This window comes from Triturus cristatus, chromosome 6 (genome assembly GCF_964204655.1).
Source record: "Triturus cristatus chromosome 6, aTriCri1.1, whole genome shotgun sequence".
In the NCBI taxonomy this organism is placed as follows: Eukaryota; Metazoa; Chordata; class Amphibia; order Caudata; family Salamandridae; genus Triturus; species Triturus cristatus.
In genome coordinates this window covers 89073140-89092101 of record NC_140589.1, presented here as the reverse complement: position 1 = coordinate 89092101, position 18962 = coordinate 89073140, and the positions used below count along the sequence as shown (strand labels likewise).

Here is an 18962-nt window from a genome sequence, read left to right as displayed (position 1 = left end):
TGACGTCAGCCATAAATCAGTGTCTGACGGCTTCTTTGAATGCGCACCCAGTGGACCTCCTCCCCTTAACCTTCAGCGGTAAACGGAACATGTTGTCAGCCAATCAGATTAGAGGAGTGGAGGTCACACTCGTCGGATAGTATCCCGTCAGACCAGGCAGTAAATTTAAATGCAATGACATTTTCTTTCTTTGAAATGAAGTAGGGACATATGCAAGGCAGCCAAGTGCGTCACGAGGTGGGTGTCTCCTTGTGGAGAGGGGGGAACGCTCATGCCAGGGCTTGTCTCCTTCTCCCCAGGTTCACCTGCCCACAGGGGGTGGGGGAGGGTTGCAGCACCCCCAAAATAACCATGCTGGCTTGCAGAAGGTGAATGAGCAATAAAGATGCATTTAAAGGCAAAAGTCGAACATTAAACTATATCTTTTGACAAACTGCTGCCTATTCTTTTAACATGGAGGTTGGTGTTTACTTTTCTTTCTCTGACTGCAAAGTCAGAGCATTGGGTAGGGTGAACTGTCTGACAATCTTGCTGGGATACAAGGGGGCAGATTTATGAGGCCCTTGCGCCTCATTTACGCCGCCGTTGCGTCACTTTTGTGACGCAGCGGTGGCGCAAATCCTGCGCCATGCTGCGGGGTATTTACAACGTGACGCATCTGGGAGATGCGTCACATTGTAAAGCCCTGCGCCACATCTAGGCGTTCCAGGGCAGGTGGGGGCGTTCCGTCGCAGGAACGCCTCCTAAAAGTGGCTGAGTGAAATCTACAAGAATTCACTCAGTCACTTTTGAGCCCATGCTGCGTCAAAACCCTGCGCCTGCCTGAAGCAGGCGTAAGGATTGACGCAGCATTGTGAGGATAGGTCCCCCCAAAGCATTGCTGGAGCTGCGTCGCGCTTGCGACGCAACTTCAGCAATGCGCCACTTTTACAGCACAGATGCGTCACGCATCTGTGCCGTTTTTGCCCCACGGTGCGCTGCATTGTAAATGCGGCGCATCCATGGTGGCGGAGCTGTGGCGCACAATAACTGGCGCATCCCTGCTGATATGCAGGGATGCGCCAGTTATTATAAATCTGCCCCAAGGAGTTTAAAAGGAAAGGCTGATGGATGTCAGGTGTTTTTTTTTTCTAATCAACAACAACACATAGGTGCCAAGAAATGAACTGTACATATATTTTAAAATGTATCAGCAGTTGGGAAAGCACACATGAAGCCCATTTTGTATATAATTCTGAACTGTAACTGAACCAAGCTTCCCCACTTTCCACGGTTGTCCAGCAGCCCCCCCCCCCGGCCCTTGCCCTGGGCTTCTCCCGAATCGGAGGTGGGCTTCTAAAGTGTTTGCACACCTGTAGGTTTCTTGGCACTCGGATGAGACGGCCTAACTGCAAAGAGGAGAGACTGCTCTAGCAGGAAGCCAGGTCTTCAAGGCGCTCCCGCAAGCGTTGAAGGAAGATACTGAGTGTGAGTATACTGCCAGCTGATTCCAGAGGGGGGGTGGGGGTCTGAGCTGAAAAACCAGGGCACACAAGACCTTGTAGTTGCAAAGGCAGTGCAAAGTCCAATTCACAATGCACAAAAGGGCTTTGTGATGCTTAACTAATAATATGAATCGCAATGCACACATTGGGATCCCTCGCCAGGTGAGGGAAAATGGTGGCCAATGGACTGTCCTGCCCTTCCCAATCACAATGGAGTGCCTCAGGGCCATAGGTACGAACACATTTTCCTATAGACACAGAATGGGTAAAACCCTTTGATACATCTGGCCATAAGCTTTGCAACTTCTTTTGCATTTGCAAAGCATGAAATGTTCACGGAACGCAAAAGGGAGGCGCTAACCTTCACGTTAGCGTCAGTTTACAACAACATACATTGGACTTGTGCCAGCTGGGTACATTGGGAGGAGCAGACCGTAAAGCCGTGAACCACGACAAACTCTCCTGAGGTCCAGTCCATGATGTGACACTTCATTGTGACCCCTGTTCCTTTAAGAGACCGGGGACGCGATGCTAGCACCTAGCAACCGTGAATGCTGCGATGGAGATCGGCTATTCCATGCAGGCCTTGGTCATGTCCAGCTAATCGCAGTGAGGCGCAAGCTGACGCCTGTCTCATTAATATAAACAAGCAATGGCAAAGCCAATAGGTCTCGCCTGTTGTTACCCGACCTTTTTAGCGTTGCCAGTGTTTTGAGGTCGAGCCTAGCAGAGGCACGCATGCACTGCTCACACTGTGAGGCGGGCTGTAATAGAGTGTGCAGTGGATGCTCTGCCCACTCTCCTCCCATATTTGTCATTAGCTTGTGCCATTGTCCTTCGTAAATGCTGGCTTCTGATTCATAAATAGGCTTGTTAGTCCCTCCTTGGTACCGCCTTGTCTGCATTTGTTACCTCCCATAAGGACTGGACCTTTTATCTGGCTTGTCACACGGTCTGCATTATAACTGGGTGAGCAATATTTTGTTTATTGACACTGATGGGGACAATGGTGGCTGCTTTTTTTGTATTTGCATGCTGAGCGTGGCACCGGCTTCAGGGACACCACACTCAATTTAAACTTTATTTTTAAAACTTTGATGTTGAGCGCGGCGCCCACTTCAGGGGCACCGCGCTCAGTTTCATTTTTAAACATTTTTTTCTAACTTTAATAATGAGCGCAACGCCCGCTTTAGGGACACCGCGCTCTTTCTTTTTTTTTCTTTTTATAAACTTAAATAATGAGCGCAGCGCTCGCTTCACGGACAGCGCGCTCTGCAATGCAATGGGTATTGCTTTTGCGGACTTTGGACCGTTGGTATTGTAAATGGCAATGCCTTCTAATTTTTTATAAAAGTCGTTGCCATTTTATTTATTTATTTATTTATTTATTTATTTATTTAAAAAGTTTTATATAGCGCTGGCTAGACCCAGAGGTATTAGAGCGCTTTACATGGGTAAGATAAAATAAAGCAAACATGGCATACAAGTAGATAAAAGATAATTACAACATGTGAAATATACAAATCAAAGTAGATAAACAGGTGCAAGAGCTATACACTTCAAGTAATTGGGTAGATGATGTTCGGAAAATGGACAAATATTACTGGACAAATATAAGATGGTGAGTGGAGATCAGGTGCAGGTCACAGGTTAGGACCCCCAATAATAATTGGGCCAAACATGGCACACAAGTAGATAAAAGATAATGAAAACAGCATGCAAAATACACAAATCACATAGATAAACAGGGGCAAGAGCTATACATTTCAAGTAATTAGGAAGACGATGTTCAGGAAATGGACAAATATTACTGGACTAATATAACATGGTGATTGGAGATCAAGTGTAGGTCACAGGTTAGGATCCCCAATAATAATTGAGGATGTGGATTTTGAGGTCTTTTTTGAAGCTGAAATAGGAGGGGTTACAGAGCAGGTTTTTTGGGAGGGCATTCCAGATGATAGGGGAATTACCAGAGAAGGAGCGTGATTGTGTGGATTTCTTTTTATGAATTGGTGGGATTAGGAGTAGGGTGTTGGTGCTTCTCAGAGGTCGAGTGGAGCCCGCAGTGTGGAGTTTCTTTGAGAGGTAATGCGGAGTGTTTTGGTGGAGGACTCTATGAGTAATGCAGGCAGTTTTGTAGGCAGATCTGCCTTCAATGGGGAGCCATTTAAGAGATTTGAGAGCCGGGAATATATGATCGAAGCGTTTGCAGTCTGTGATGAGCCTGGCTGCAACGTTGAACACAGCTTTGATTGGAGCAAGGTGGACCTTGGGGATTCCGTTGAGGATGGCATTACCATAATCAATACGTTAAAGAACAAGTGACTGAACTACAAGTTTAAAGTTATCAGTAGGTATAAAGGGTTTGATTTTCTTGAGGTGACGGAGAGTGAAGAGGGCTACTTTAGCAGAGTTTTTGATGTGGACGTTAAGGGTTAGGGTGTTGTCGATAGAAATACCAAGAGATTTGAAGGAGTTGGACAGGGCGAGTGAGCAGTTGAGTGTGTTAAGGTTAGAGATCCAGGATTGAACTGGGATAGGGTTATTTTTAGGGGAGAAGAGAATGATTTCGGTTTTATTAGGGTTAAGTTTGAGATGACTCGAATGGAACCAGGTCTGAATCTTGGTGAGGGTGTTGTTCAGGTGTAAGATGTCAGCATGAGTTTTAGTCTTGTAATAGATTTGGGTGTCATCGGCGTAGAGGTGGTAGTTGATGCCTGCTTGTTTAAGAATGAGGGTGAGGGGTTCCATAAAGAGGTTAAAGAGGGAGGGAGAGAGAATCTATCCTTGGGGGACTCCAAGGGAGACAGGAGTGGGGTTAGAAAGACAGTTTTGAATTTTGATTTGCTGAGTTCGGTGTTGTAGGTAGGAGACAAACCATTTGTAGGCAGTACCATTAAGGCCGAAACGGGTCCTAAGCCCATTGAGTAGGGCTGAATGGTTGACTGTATCGAACGCTGTGGAGAGATCAAGGAGGATAAGAAGGCAAGTCTCGCCATTATCAAGTGAGTGGTGGATGTCATCGACAACATTGAGCATTGCCGTTTCGGTGCTGCAGCCTTTCCTTAAGCCTGATTGAAAGGGATCGAATGGGTTGTAGTACTGATGTGTTTGTCTAGTTGTAGTAGGAAACATTTTTCAAGGACCTTTGAGAGAAGGGGGAGGTTAGTGATGGGGCGGAGATTGTTTAGGCCATTGGGGTCAGCAATTGGGTTCTTGATTATGGGAGAGATTTGTCCAAGTTGAAGGGAGGTGGGGACACAGCCCGTGGAGAGAGAGGTGTTGATGATTTTGGTCCAGAATGGGGTAATGATGTGCTTACGGGCAGGGCCAAGGTTGGAGGGTAAGTGGTCTTTTGTGTGGGAGTACGGTTTAAGATTGCCAATTATTTTAAGGACTTCCAGCTCAGTCACGGGGAGGATGTTGAGCAAGGAGGCATTATTCTTTAATTGTGAGTTAAGGGAGTTTGTTTACGGAGATGTGGTAGGGGATAGGTGTGGGGAGTGGTTAGGGGGGGTGAGGAAGTAGGTAGGTGAGGAGAGTCGCTGGGGAGAGGTAGAGTAGTGGGCGGAAGAGAGAAGGGGTCAACTGGTGGAGGGGATGTGGAGTAGGAATTAGAGATGAAGACGGGTTTGCATTGGGAGTTGGAGGGGAGCTGTGTGGAAAGGAAGGATTGATCAATTTTGGCTATTTTTTTCCGAGAAGAAGTGGGAAATTTCTTCACATCTGACGGAGGAGGCGATCAGATTTAGAGGTGCGGGGAAAGTTTGGTTTCAAATGATTTTGAAGAGTTCCCTAGGTCTGTTTTTGGCACAATCAAGTTGAGTGCGGAAGAAGGATGCCTTTTCATTGAAGATGTGTTTTTTTGTATGTGGATCTAGCACGTCTGAGGAGTGCAAGATGGGAGGGAGAGGGATGGTGTCTCCAGGTTCTCTCCGACAGTCTGAGTGACCATCTTTCGTTATTAAGCTCGGTATTAAACCAAGAGTTGGAGGGGAGGTTTATTTGGTTTTTGAGTTTAGACAGGGCCAATTGGTTAAGGATACCGGTGACAGTATTGTTAAAGTGTTCAGTGAGCTCATTAGCATTTTGTGAGGGGGGAATGAAAAGAAGTTGAGCTTGGAGTTTAGACTCAAGAACACCCGGGGGGATATGTTTTAGATTTCTGGTCAATTTCTTAGGTCTGATAGTTTTGGAGGTGGGGAGATTTGCAGTGGTAGCAATGGTGAACAGTAGAAGGTGATGGTCAGACCAGTCAATGGGGACGATATTGGTCACGGAGGCCAGATCTTTGTTGGAAAGAATGGCATCAAGGATGGCTCCTTTAGTGTGTGTCGGGGGCAGGCATAGTTGTTTGAGTTCATTGATCTCAAGTAGATTAGTGAGGAGGGAGATAGTGGGATGATCGGTATCGTTTCAATGGAGGTTAAGATCCCCAAGAAAGAGATCTTTTGAGTTGGATAATGAGGATTGTGTCAGGAGCTCAGATAAGTCCTCGATGAAGGGCTGGGTGGCTCCCGGGGGCGGTTGATGTTGTGTAGACGAATTGGGTGGGAATTCTGAGTTGTCAGTTCAGCTTCCAGGTACTCGCAGGAGGAATAGCCGAGTTATTGACAAGTGCCAATGGCTCGAAGGCATGCGAATGGGAGACCGATTGCATTGTAAATGCGTGTTTCCTAATGTTGTTCTGCTCCGGCAAAAAGAAAAAGAGAAATACTTGTTTTTTGATGCAAAACAGACTTGATAAAAGAAAAGTAGCCAAGCAACAGATATCTGGATTCATGACTCATCACATATGTGTGCACATTCCTCATGACGCTACGGCGGCTACCACTCATGTGCACGATGCAGTAGCCATTTTGTTTTTTGATTTATTTTCCCAAGGAGGACGCACATCTTGGAGCAATAAATCAAACAAAGTGTACAAAAAGTTTGCCAAAGTGCATTCTTTTTTAGAAAGGAGTCAGCCAGCAGCAAAGTGCAGCTTCCCTCCAAAAACTATTTAAAAAAAAAAAACAATTGTGAAGTGGGAAGAGCAATGCTGGATAAAGTGGGTGGGTAATCGTAAGTGCCAAGGAGCGGAGGGGGTGGGAGCAGAGGAGCAAGAGGTTTGAGAAAGTTGTAACCATTTAAAAAACTGGATTAAAAACAGCTAAAACCGGACAGGCGGAGGAAGCAACAACAAACTAAGGTGAGAGTGGAGCAATACAGAAAGCATTGGGGGCGGGCACGGGGATTTCAGTGGGAACACATCACACAAGGAAGAAAGCGTAGGCACTCGCATAGAGGGCAGAAGTGAAAATAAATAGTACCCAGAAAGTAAGAAGTGGAAGCATGCAAGTCATCCAATCAAAAGGATTCAATGTATCCAATCTAAAGAAGCTCTGGTTTGGGGAAAGAAAAAACCCAAACACAACAGGGAAAGCCATCCAATAGGAAGCAAGCAAATTAAATTTATGAGAAAGCCAACCAATGACAAGCAGTGGGCAGACCCAAAGCCCACCGTATGATTGTCATTGTCCACAACCGATTTTCGACAACAGGTATCTGAAAGATGTCTGAAGGTAAGACCTAATGAGTAGGGTGGCTTGTCCTTTTTTGCAACCAGTCCCATTGTTGTGTGAGGGATCAGCAGATGCTTGCACATGGGGAGGCTGGTAGTGGTGCAATGCAAAACATTGTGCTCCAACGAGTCTTTTTGTGCATGGGTCCTGGGCTTTTAAACCTACAAGTAGTCAGTATGTGAGCAGAAGATGATCCAAGGTGCCACGGATGCATTTATGAATATATGCGGGGGAGTGGCCAATCAGAGCGCAGTGAATGGCACTTAGAAACTTGAAGACGATGCACCCTTTGCTATGAATCAAGTGTAAAGAGGACAGGCCCAGAGTGACACTGCCACATCTACGGGCACCCATCACTAGGTGTGCTGCCTGGTTTTGATGCAGATCCTCTTCATAGAGGCCAAGGTGTACAGATCTGGCCTTAATGTAACCAAGAGCCAAAAACAGCCACCAGGGCCAGGTGTTTGACAGCATCACTGAGTGGTGTGGATTGTAGGTGAATATGGTGATGTTTAAATCAGTTATTTTTCAACGCCCAGTGCTTTGCCTATTGTTGCATAAGATGGAGTGGCAAAAGTAAATGTGACTCCTTCAAAGTCCAACACTTTCCTTACTATTACTTAGGTTGGAGTGAGAATAGTAAATATGACCCCTTCAAAACTCAATGCTTTCCCTACCGCTGCTTAGTCGGAGTGGAAATAGTAAATCAACCCCTCCAAAGTTTAATGCTTTCTGGATGTACAATTGTCAATATTATTTCAAATTTTGTTAAAGTTGTATATATATGCTCATTATTTTTCTAGATTTTTTATATATTCATATTTCTGAATTTTGCTAATGTTTTTTTCTATGTATACATTTTTGTGATATTGTTTTACAGTATATCGTATTGAAGTTGTATATTTGCATTTTTTATTTGACTTTTTCCGAGTAATGTGAATTTTAAGTTTGGGAAACTTGGCAGGTATGTGGGATTTTTCTTGTATATCACCTCCTCCTGCTACTCTTCAACTTCCTGTTTTCCCCGTTTAAGGACCATGAGCCTGCCATCCCATGCATCACAAACGCTCTGGTAACTCTTTTGTCAGTACCTCTTCTCCTCTAAGAGCTACTGCTTTTTGCCTACGATTGTTGCTATTTTCCTGTTCTTTAGAGTACTTTCTTCACCTAGATTCCACCTTGGATTTGATCATTTCTTCATTCAGCCTGGCGAGAGAGGCTTTACTGTTTGATTTTCCTTCAGCTACCTTCTCTAGACCTTCAAACCATGCCAAGGTTTTTTTTCTTATTCCACTGGCTTTTTCCTCCAATGGTGTGAACATTCTTATTGGCACTTATTGCTACCTAGGAAGTAAGGCGACATTGCAGCAAAAAGAAAAAGTCGCCCTTACTTCTGGCAAGCAAGCCGAGAGAAGAAGGTGATTCTGTTGCATCCAGCTACTGGCACTTAATGGGTTAACATCAGTAAAAGGTACCACGTTATCCTACGGGGATAAAGGTTAGTCAAGGGCACAAGGTTATCCTATGAGGTCTGTCTGAGTCAAATGATCAATAAAAAGGCACACTGTTATACTATGGGGTCAATGTTAGTCAATGGGGCCAATGTTATCCTGCAGGGATCAATGTTAGTCAATGGTGAAATACTACCCAAGAGGTTAATCTTAGTCAAGGGCACAAAACTATTCTATGAAGGTTGAGGTATGAAATTGGCACAAAGTTATTGTATGGCCATCAGTGTTAGTCTAAACTGCCATGATATCCTATGGGGGTTACACAACGTCATCCTATGTGTCAGTGTTTCTCATCGGCACGATGTAACCCTATGGTGGCCAATATTAGTCAACTGAAAAAAGAACAATTGATAGACGGAATGCTAACAATGTCAACCACTCACCCCAGTCGGAGATCTGGCCTAAATCCATTGTTTTGTTGCTCACCACACCATTCCAGTTCAGTCCCAGCCATATGCAAATCAGTCTTTACCCTGCTCCCCATGGGAACAGTCCGAACTGCCAGGGCAGGTCCTCCCTGGACCGGAACCAAGCATCCTAGGACCAGTTTCGGGGTTTCACCCCTCATCAGTCAGGGTAGCTTGAAGCCTGTGGCATGGCGAGCACAGAAAATGCAAAAAGAACAATTTATGAACGGAATGCTAAACAATGTCAAACACTCACTCTCCAGTCAGAGATCTGGGCCTAAATCCATCATTTATTTGCTCACCACATCAAACCAGTTTATCAAAGGATTGCGTCACTTTTGCACCATGCAATGGGATGCAAAAGCGACACAGCCCTCAACATGTGATTTGTCAAGTCACGCAAGGCCACCTTGGGTGCCCCTGAGTACCTTGATAAAATCCAGAGTAAAGCAATGCAGTGCAAATCGCTGTGTTGCGTTACTCTGCCCCAGGGAGGCATTCCATGGGTGTTGCATGAGCCTTCCCGTGCAACGCCCATGGATTTTGGTGAATTCCCCGATTTACCATAAGTGGTAGAGATGAGAATGTGTCAAAACTGCTTTGCATTACCAGGGGAGGAACAGCGAGGAGAAATATCTTAATTTCTCCTCTCGTTTTTACTCTTTCTATGTGTGCTGCATTTTGCAGCACACATAAAAAGAGGAAAATGCCTCAAGGGATTGTTTTCGTGCTGGAAGTCTCCTCTTCCTGCACAAAAACAGTCCTGCTAACAAAGCAGGCACCCTTGCACAATGATGCAAAAATGATTCCGTTGCCACTAGGGAGCATATTTCGCGCCAGCACTGGGAAAAGGCAGGATGTTAAAACAGTGCATTTCTGCCCTTTCCCTGTCACACAGCGCAGCTCAGCACGGTGACTTGCTGAACTGCGTGACATATTGGCAGGGCCGGACTGGGAGCAGAAACTGGCCCTGGCAAACTGCTCAGCCCCCCCCCCACCCTGGTGTAGAACCAAGAAAAGCTCACCCCAAGGAGGAGTGAGGACTTGGCGGTGCGGGAATCACCCGAGTCTACTCTTGCCCTCCTTATATAACAAAGTAGACCCGGAAACCTTCGTCTGCAGAGAGAACCACCTTTATTACAATAGCCTGGGCTATGGAACAGAGTCCCAAGCTCGTCAGAGACAAAACCCAGGAGGCTGCTGCTTTACTCCGCAGCGTACAAGCCTTATATACATTTTACCCCACTCTTTTGGCATTTAGTCCATTGTTCAATCAGGGCGGTGTTTGTAGTTGATGACCTGATCAAGGCTCGGCATTCAGTCCATTGTTCAATCATCCTGATCAAGGCTCCGTATTCATACCATTGTTCAATCAACCTGATCAAAGCTCGGCATTCAGACCATTGTCCAGATAACCTGATCACGGTGTCAAGGACGTTTACCAAGCAGGAAGCAGAAGATGAAAAACGAGTTTGTTTACACAGGGCGTAGGTGTCTCATGGCTTTCTGTCGATGAATTGGCTACCTGCAAAGAACAGGGGGACTTGGGTATGCAATAGTTTTGAGCGTCAGCAGAAATGTAGGCTGTAGGCAGGGTTTTGTCACGAGATGGCAAGGAATGGAGGAATGTAGGGAAAATAATGGAACCTAGTGAAAACTCATTTTCTTCAGACCCTCCTTTTGCCATTGAGTGGCAAAACATGTTTTTAGGAAATGTCTATCTGCATTAGGTCGCCAATCTCTTGTTAAAGCATTATCCTTACGTTGGTGTCATGTGTACTGACCGGGGAACTTTTAAGGGCTTGTGCACACATAGCACAACGCATAGGCAAGCACTGTACACACAGGCAGCACGAGATGATGACTGCTATTCCCAAGGCAAGAAAAATGAGGATCCCCCATCCCCATGTGGAAAGAAGGCCCCAAATCCAGCCTGTGAGGGACCAGTCATCTTGCTGTTGATGAATCTCCGAGGAAAGTTTATGCAGACGTTGGATAGCTTGCAAAGACTGATGGAGCGCTATCAGGTATGTAAATGCAGCAGCTGGAGCTGATCAGTTTACATACACCACCACGGTCAGCAAGGATGATGTCAAGCACCATTCGATGTTGTAGCGTCATCAGGCGGTCCACCTGTAGCTCCGCGGTGATGTTGCCCAACGCCCCTGCTGTTTCATTAATGGTTGCCTCCACCACTCGGGTAAGGTGTCGTATGTTGCGGCTGTTGACCATAGGACCCAAGAACGGTAGGAACCCTTTGAAGAAGTCCCCCGCCTCCTGTCCTGCAGTGTCATCGGCTTCAATTACTCCACTAGGTGTACGATGGTGGAGGTGGGGATTGGTCAAGTGATGCGTCCCAACATCAGTAAAGGTAGGGGGAAGAAGAAAGGCCAAATAACACACACCAGACCAATTTCCTGGAAGCCAGGTATAAAGAGACTATCCACAAACAAAATATGTATTTGGAGAAGTGATTAGGAGTGGTGGTGAGGTAATATTCAGTGTACTGACTATTGCGCAGTCACTGACTTCTACCTCCCGGGTCCCCAATCCTTTCAGGCACACCTGGCAATGCGTGCTGATCACGTTGAAAGACTGCAATTTGGTGGGAACTTTGCGTCTGGACCGAAAGCGAGAAAAGATTATTCTACTCGAAGTGTTTAACACAACCATCTCATTACGCTCAGCACGAGAGATGTTCAAGATGTCAGATGTCGTAGTAGGGCAGAAAGGATTACTGACATTGCCTGTTCTGTTTTGGGTGAAAGTGTCATAAAAATCACCAATGATGGAGCTCGTTGTTCCATTGATCATATATGCATCAGTGACAAGCATCCTCCAAGCCAGACAGGACCCAAAAACAGAAAACAGATAGACGAAATAGGGGACAGTATGTGTCATAGAGTGCGGCATGAGCCCACATACCCAACAGTTCGAAGTATTAATCACAAGCTGATGCTGGTGTAATAGTTGTACAAAAGTATTGTTCATGAATTCCAGGCGTCATGGTAGTTCATGGGGTGACAAGGTGGCGTGGAGATGTTCCGCAGGTGTCGGTGTCGTAGCCAGAGGAGCTGGGGGAGAGGTCAGCAACAGAAGCCAGCCCACAACCAGCAGGATGAGGAGAGCAAAAGGTATAACTATCGTGGAAAGGAAACATTTATTGTTCAGAGGTTTGACATATTTCTTGTGCGCTTCAGATCCTCGGATTGCCGCCATTATGCACTGCCTGTTGTCACTAGCGGCTGTCTGTGATTGGTGGTTGCTTCACTGAATGTGGATACCAAGAGTCCTATGGACGTCCCTTTGGTCCAGCATACCAGCACCGGTCACAGCCGGAGATATCACAGCCCTACAGCCTATAGACACCAGTCAGAGTCAAGGGCCAGCCCCTTTTCTTGGTCTTCAGTTGTAGCGAGTGGAAGAAGGTATGGAGTGGTCTGGAAAGAGAGCTTCTTGTTCCTTCCTCTGATCCTGCAGAGGAGGGATGACTGGCCCTCCTAAGATTTGATCAGTTTCGGCTTCCGTAGTGGTGTAATGAAACTGAGCATCACTGAAAGGGACAAAGGTTGGTACTACTTTTGTGTCGCAATCCGGTAGTCCTTCTTTCACCCATTGGTCGTACGGGAGGGGGAGAGGCACCCTCTTACAGTGGGTAGCATGTATCCAGTTCTTTCTTCCTTCGACTTTTACAGAAGTGCGGGTGGCCAGAAGAACCTGTGAGGGGTGCGACCAACGGGGCTCCAGACACTTGGTACGCTGAAAATTTCGGATCACCGCCCAGTCACCTGGTTGAATGGTGTGACCCGGGCCTTTGCTCTTGTCGGGGATAGCAGCGTGTACCTGATGATAAAGAGTGCGAAAGGAATCGGTTAACTGGTATAGGTAATCAGTCAATACTGGGAACTCAACATCAGACAATTTCTTTGGCGTTGGTACGCCCCATACATTAGCTGGTCTACAGAATACCAATTTGTAGGGAGATAATCCTATCCTTGAGTGGGCAGTCGTCCTTACTGACAAGAGAGCAAGGGGTAGGGCATCTACCCAGGTAACATCTGTTTCCGCCACTATTTTGGACATTTTTTATTTAAGTACCCCATTGTATTTCTCCACCAAACCGTCTGACTGGGGGTGATTAGCAGCATAAAACTTTTGTCTGACACCAAGCCCGGAACACACAAACTGGACCACATTGGCTGTAAAATGTTGGCCATTGTCACTCCAAATCAAACAGGGCAACGCAAATCGGGGAAAGTATTCTTTCAACAAAACTTTAGCCGTTGTAATAGCTGTGCAATCCTTAGTGGGGTAGGCCTCCACCCACCTGCTGAAGGCACAGACCACTACAAGGACATATTTCAAATTCGCACACCTGTCCATGTGGATATAATCCATCTGGATGGCTTCAAAAGGAAACGTAGGAGGGGAGAAGCCACCAGCGGGGGTAACTGTACCTTTTCCTGGATTGTGCATAAGGCAGATCATACATGACTTAACCACTCGGTCAGAATATAGGGGTATTTTTTCATTATACCATGCTGGCTCTAGTAACTTGCATATTCCCTTCGCACTGATATGGGCAGGGCCAAGGGCCATAGTGACAACCGGGGGGACATGACTGTCTGGTAACATCCATTGCCTTGAACCACAGAAAGGACCGTTCCTAGTTGTATATAAGAGATGCCCAAACTAGTGGGGGCAAATCACAAAAATTGACGGACTGGCATCACACACCACCAGGTGTCATGCTTCATCATCTGCCAGTCCTCGCCCTCTAAAAACCGTGTTTGATAGAGGGCGGGCATGCACCTGGAGACAGGGATGCACTTCTAAACTAAGTGGGGGCCCAAACAAAAAAAAGGAGTGAGTGAATTTAAAAACCATCATAGTATACCTTGTGGTTCCGTGAATTCTGAACCCATTCAATAAAGGTTGTCGTATCGTGATGATTTTGGTATCAGCGAACCTCGACTGACAAGTGTGGTATGCGTAAGCGTTTTCGTCATGCTACACCGATGGATTCACTGTGTATTTGACGATCTAGTCTGCACCCTTGGGTTTAATTTTGTGCATAACCGCCATTTTGTGGTTGCCCTCACATAGGCTAATGACTACAGGATGACTGTGGCCAAGCGAGCCTCTAGGGACGCGTACGCCTTAGATTGAGTTTGTGGTGACTCCTGTTTGACCTGAGTCAACTGACCCTGTTGCCCGAAGCTAACCTTGTTGAGCCAGTACCTTGTTAAGCAGTTGGTCGGATAGAGATCAAAGAGCAGGACATTATTGATTCTATGGCACACGCACACACCCCTCTATCTTGCTCCTCATCTGTTTCTGCTCCTTCCTTTTATGGCCTTATGGCCTAATTATTGATTTGGGTTGAGGTCTTTTATGATGGGCCCGTCCGGCCTGTTCGAGCAAGAATGCTGGATTTTTGCCTCGTCATTGGCGATGGGTTGGATAACTGAAAGTGGGTTTGTCGTTATGTGATGCCTCTGTAAATATCATCCTCTGATTGGTCAAATTTGTGAGTAATTGATGCTAGCCAGGAACGTGGTTTTTGGCATAAAAGACGATGCTCCGCTCTATTAGGTTGAGCAGTCTCCTGAGAACATACACTGTGTTGTACTTCTAGGACCTCTGTTACTGGCTGCAGCTAATAAAATTGATCTTTGATGTCAACAGAAGAATCCCGTGTCTCTGTACTCTAAGACAGGTGGACCCGAAGACTTCGGGCGTGTCCCCTGCGCCGCTGGGTTTAAATCCCAGTTCTTCAGTTGGCGCCCAACGTAGGGCCACTTCAGCGGTACCGGTCCAAGCCTGAAGATCGTGAGGAGCTTCGTGTGAAAATTCTGGAGGGAGGCCTACCACTTCATCAACCCCTGTATGTCGTTGTGGTCCGAAAGTCTTTGCTGCGAAGTTCCCCGCATTCCGACGGCTACAAAGGACTGCTGCCCTGACTGTCGCCCTGTCTTGGAGCCCTTTGATGACTTGTAAAGCGGGATGATAGACGGGTCTTCTGGCGACGTCATCGATATTTCAGTTAAGTATGAGTGGAGCGTCTCCCAGTCCTTAGTTTGTTTTGGTATCCTTCGGGATCGCTTTGATTTGGTACCTGCAGGCCCCAAAGCCGAGGGACTCGTGTATTCACGAGGCTATCGTTTTGATATTCCCTTGAAGTTTGAAGCTAGACTAGTGAGCGAAGATGCCTGGTCTTAGCAGACTTGGAAAGATATTTTGTTATGGTTGTAATAGGGATTCCCGATTGGAGGACTCGTGTCCGGTGCCTCCGATTGGAACTCCGACCTATGAGCTCTATTTAAAACACGGCGTGGGCCCCATCACGTATAATGATGTATGGATTAGGTATACTAGGAAGGATGGTGTCCTAAAATGGCCCCAATATGGTAGTTATGACACGGAGATTTTAGATAATTTAGAAGTTAGACTCTTCAAAAAGAAAGCCCGGCCGGCAATGTTTGACTCTTTCCGCCTTTGGCGAAAGGAAGCCAAACAGAAGGAAATTAAGTTAGCGAAACGAAATAAGCGTGCACAAGGTATGTCGATGGTGCAAGCTGCTATACAGTTTAGGGATAATGAGGAAGAACAAGAAAGCAAACCGATGTTTAGGCAACGTCAATTAGCGGTAGACAAATGTTATCCAGCTTTGCCGACTCAACAGCAAGAAGAAAAGAAAGATCTTGCGAAAGATCCTTTAATGTCACATCTATTAAGTTCACCACCCCCTTATGCTCAGAGTGCTACCGCACCTCCGCCACTTGTAGTTGCGCAAACCCCCGGTTGTTTTACCTCTAGTGGTTCCTCAACAGCCAGCTCTCCCTCTACTGGCTACTACTGCTTCGGCGCAGCCTTCTCAAGGGCCGCCGTCTTTGCCACCTCCTTCGTCTGCTACTCAGTTTCTATTTTTGGTAAATTCTGGTGGGGTTTTTTCAGTTTTTTCAATACCTTAAAAAACAGTGGTTATCAGTGGTTACACATTTTTGCGCCATTAAAAACAACAGAAACAGTGTTTTTCCGGTGTTTATGGAATTTTAATTTAATTTTAATTATTGCTTGCTTTCTGCACTGATAGTGCATGTGTATAGGTAGTGTGTGCACAGGGTGTATATGAGGACAAAATACATTTTTACTGCACCAGAATGGACTACTAAGTCAATAGCATTCTTCATTAACTCTGAATATTGTAAAGATGCTTTCAGCATACACTCTAGCAAGTGACAAGGATATCTTACAGGGAAGCACTTCAGCTCAGGTATCGATTTTGACAGGCCATCATACAACTTGTTCATATACGTAGCTGAATTACTGCAAATACAAACAATATCACTCAAATCTTAATTGAACTTGGTAGGAACTTTTTACAGCAGCATTCCAAATGACACTGTTCCATGTTTACCAAACGCCTGGTATCATGTTTTCACCACTATCTCAGATGCTTGGTGACAACATTCGTTTCACACATACCTGTCACTACATCTTGCATTGAATGTTTGAAAACTGGGCTGTTTGGCAATTCACTTACAATCAATACTGACTCACTAGAAAGGGGGACAGATGTATCAAAGGACTTCACCCATTCTCTGTCTGTGGGTAAATGTGATGCTACATATTAGGAAAGATTCTAATTAATCCAGCCATTTCACCTATCAGTGAAGTCAAATTTAGCCAAGATTTCAAATAGGATTTTGATATTTCCCAATTCTCTACAGTTTATAAAATAACTAAATAAGACCTAAAAATGCATCTAAACACTGCGGGCCCGATTCACAGAACTAACTTAAGACAAAATCCTAAACTTACTACCATTTTGGTATTCACAGAAGGCACTTACTCATTTTGGTATTCACAGAAGGAACTTACTCATTTCGGTATTCACAGAAGTTAGGAGTCCTAACTTTAGGACTCCTAAATGCCTTCTGTGAATACCGAAAGTCTTAAAATTAGGATTTTTCGCAGTTTAGTAGTAGTATAGTTAGGACTCCTAACTTTAGGACTCCTAAATGCCTTCTGTGAATACCGAAAGTCTTAAAATTAGGCTTTTTCTCAATTTAGTAGTAGTAAAGTTAGGACTCCTAACTTTAGGACTCCTAAATGCCTTCTGTGAATACTGAAAGCCTTAAAATTAGGATTTTTCTCAGTTTAGTGGTAGTAAAGTTAGGAGTCCTAACTTTAGGACTCCTAAACTGAGAAAAATCCTAATTTTAAGACTTTCGGTATTCACAGAAGGCATTTAGGAGTCCTAAAGTTAGGACTCCTAACTTCTGTGAATACCGAAGTGAGTAAGTGTCTTCTGTGAATACCAAAATGAGTAAGTGCCTTCTGTGAATACCAAAATGGTAGTAAGTTTAGGATTTTGTCTTAAGTTAGTTCTGTGAATCGGGTCCTATATCTTTAGACCAAAGACCACAAACCTAAAAAATGCAGAAGGAAGAAGAGACAATGTTTCAGTGACATCCCTAAACAACAAAATTCAAGCAGAATAATATTAGCCCAGTCTCTCTGGATACTACCTTGTATAAAAAAGTTACATTGTATTGGCCCCTTAAGGACGAAATAAAAATGACTCTTTCACTCATCTTTTCCATCTTTGAATGGCACTTAGTTTGTGGTTGCAAAGGTGTTTTTTCAGTGTTTATATGATTACACCAGTGATGGCTATTTTCCTTTCGGTGGGGTTTTATCAGTTATTATAGGTTTAAACCTAAAACCAAATAGCCTAAGCGTAAGCAATTGCGTAGTCAATTGCCTGGTCCTGATGAACGGACAGTGTTGGATCACTTGGCGCGTAAATGGGTTACCTTTCCTTCGCACTATGATCTTGAGGGTGTTATGGATGTTTTCCATCAATGGGAAGCACCGAAACAGAGATACGTATTTGATATGATGTGTTCTTTCCTTCGTGAACAGTGGGAAGATAGTGAGGTAGGGCAGACTCCGCCTGAGTTGTTCCGTGTGCGGTCCGAGTTTGCGAAAGGAACTATAGTGGGTCTTGATGTTGAAAGAGCAGTCGCGACATTGTTGTCGTTTAGGAGTGAGTCTCCTTCTAGGTCGTTATTTGAGCCTGATTCTTCAGTTAGGAGAAAGGCGCGTCAATATCTGATGCGTGAGGTTCCTCCCGTTTGGAGACCTGGTGATGCGCAAGCTAATCCACCTGTTCTGCCACATTTCCAGCGCGTTTGGGTGCATGTTCCATGGAAGCGTGCCGAAGTCCTCGCTCTAAATCAGACTCTGCCTGATCCACGTAAAAATCCTGCGGGGTTTTATAAGGAGCTATCTCAAACTGCGGGTTCATGTATTATGAATTTGGCTGATATAGATATGTTATTTGGGAATATTGTTCCACAGCCTATATGGAGTAAGATTCGTCATACGGATCATGCGCAGGAATTAGGTGATACATGGAATAATCTTAGAACTGCAGATGAAAGACAAATAGGTGGTGATACACCCGAGAATGTGATTGCTGATCTCCCTGGTAGAATTATTGATTATATGAAGACCTTGATGCCTGCTATGCGTGTCAATTGGGACAAGTTGTCTGCATGCAAGCAGAAGAAAGACGAAACTGTGTCCGACTTTTTCACTCGATTTGAAGAGACATTTGCAGACCACAGTGGTCAAGACATGAGTACAGAAGGTGGTCAAAGGTTGTTCGTTGACAAGTTTGTGCATAATTTGCTTCCCGAGTTGTGCAATAGGTTGAAGGATTCTGAAAGTGCCTGGGCTGTTTCTTCGTCAGCACAGATATTGGCTACTGCCCAGTACTATGAGAATAGAAATAAGGATGAGATAGAGAAAGCGGATAAAAAGACTAAAGAATTGAAGACTAAGGTTCTTTTGCAGCGAGCATACCCGCCTTGCAATACCCAGTGTGATTATCAGCAACCCCAACAATATCAGAGAAACTCGCAAAGGTTCGAGTCTTCTCAACAGCGTTTTCCTGTAGGCCCTAATCAGTGTGCATATTGC

The 18962-nt window shown here is 45.2% G+C and overlaps 1 long non-coding RNA gene across 1 annotated transcript in view; it reads right to left on the bottom strand.

The window, feature by feature from the left end:
* The window catches only part of LOC146813807 (uncharacterized), a 271688-nt gene that overhangs the window by 56732 nt on the left and 195994 nt on the right, over positions 1 to 18962 (bottom strand). Inside the window, exon 2 of the long non-coding RNA XR_014962447.1 lies at positions 8946 to 9150. This is a non-coding gene — a long non-coding RNA (uncharacterized LOC146813807). The remainder of the gene's footprint in view (positions 1 to 8945; positions 9151 to 18962) is intronic.